Source organism: Penaeus monodon, chromosome 32 (assembly GCF_015228065.2).
Source record: "Penaeus monodon isolate SGIC_2016 chromosome 32, NSTDA_Pmon_1, whole genome shotgun sequence".
Taxonomy (NCBI): Eukaryota; Metazoa; Arthropoda; class Malacostraca; order Decapoda; family Penaeidae; genus Penaeus; species Penaeus monodon.
Genome location: NC_051417.1, coordinates 35,546,545 through 35,548,447, shown reverse-complemented (window position 1 = coordinate 35,548,447; position 1,903 = coordinate 35,546,545). Strand labels below are relative to the sequence as shown.

General features: G+C 33.7%; 1 protein-coding gene across 2 annotated transcripts in view; it reads left to right on the top strand.

The window, feature by feature from the left end:
* The window catches only part of LOC119593847 (transcription factor GAGA-like), a 38,728-nt gene that overhangs the window by 28,173 nt on the left and 8,652 nt on the right, over positions 1 to 1,903 (top strand). The gene's annotated exons all lie outside the window — the stretch shown is intronic.

The following is a 1,903-nucleotide window of genomic DNA, read 5'->3' as shown; positions in this document are numbered from 1 at the left end:
GCAAAAGATTTCAAGTGATTACACTAGCACCATATACCCCCCCCCCCCTTAAAAAAAAAGAAAAAAAGAGTTTGGAGAATTTTCCTCTAAGTACTTGCATTAAAGTGAGTGAGGGTGTGAGTTTGTGTGTCCTTGTGTGTGTTACAAATACAGAGAACTACTTGATTGCAAGACATTATAAAAAATTGATTTTGTTGTTTGCTAATTATATTTCTTATTAAAATGTATCTTCCAAAAGTAAGCATTATGAAATGACATTTTAATTTACCTTCTATTTTAAGTAATAAAATGGTGGAAAAGGTTTTATAGTAAAGATGATATTTAAGAAATAAAGATCCACTGTGTTTGTGTCGTATGTTTGTTAATTTCTGAAATATATTGATATCTCTGAATACATATATCATTTGACTCTGTTTCTAAATATGTCAAAGACCCAGTGATTTTGTTAAATTCAAAATGCCTATGTATGTATGTTAATAATAAATTACACATCTGGTGCTTGCCTCTTGTTTATAGATATGCTTACTAGTTCTACCATATTGAGTCTTAGAAATGCAAACCATAAAAGATTGAATGGTGATTAACACGTGAAAATCTAGGGCAGCAGGTGCCCACTCTCTCATAATGGGCTGACAGATAAACACATGCACACTATCAGATGCCTGTGCAATTAGGCACGCATGCCTACAGTCATACACACATACACAGAAACATTCCTGACAGCATAATGGTATTGAGCAAAGATTATGTTATAACTGTGTATGGAAATGATGCATCAGTTTGTTTAAAGGTAATATGGTATATGGCCCAAGGCCCCTCTCGACTCATATGGGACCAATTATCTCTGGCTATTATTGCAGTTAACAGGAATATCATGAGTAAACCCAAACCACCATTCCCTGCTCATAAAAGGGATGGTAATGAACACGAACCGACCTAAGGAAAGGTCTGCGTGTTACCTTTTAGCTAGCCTGACACAAGATATAATAAATTACATGTGTATGTTTGCAGTTTTATAAAGACACACAACAGTAGCATAAAGAAATATTCGAATAAGGATAAGGTTAAAGAACTTGAAGTGCTTGAAATAGAAAAGGAAAACAGAAAATAGTCATACCAATTTGCTTTTAATGAATGAATAAAAGAAAACACCTCACTCTCCCAAAATATGAAACCAAATTAAAGATATAAAGAGGATGTGATGAAAAGAAAAGCAGTATGTATGGGCAAGAATGAAGAGTTTCTTAAGGGCAGGAAAGAGACTAGAAAACATGTGTAAGCTAAAAAGCACTAGAAAAATATCTTGAATGTCAAAGAGCAGGAATGATAAGATACAACATACAGTATTGTGGGCTTTGTTAGAAATTTTATTATTTTTTGTAATATTTAACAAAAAAAATATGTGTAACATGGGTGCAGTATATGTATCTCTAATATAATGCAATAATAGAAGAAAAATATTATGAAAAGTTGAAAAAGATTACTTAAAAACAAGTGTTCAGAGCTCTTGTAGCAAAATATAACCTTTGATAATGTACACTGTATATATTTTCTGCCTATCATTCACATTCGCTTTGCCCTTCCATCTTTCTGCATACATCCATCACTCTCACTCACATATATCCATTCACTCACCTCTCAACTTCCTGGCATTTGTTCTCTTACAAGGAAAAGCCTCTTTTCTCAAAGACCATGTAATGTTATTCATTTCCAAGTAGATACTGTAGTTTAGTTGGTGCAGCCCAAGAACTAGTTAGCAAGCCTAGTAAGGTGAAGTTTCGTTGTCTGTTGTTGAATGTGGAGGTGCATTTCTGTGATCACTGCATGACTTCATCTTGGATTTGAATTGGGACCATTTTTGTTTGTTTCGTGTAGTTGCAAGGAACTTTCTTATGAGGATGAG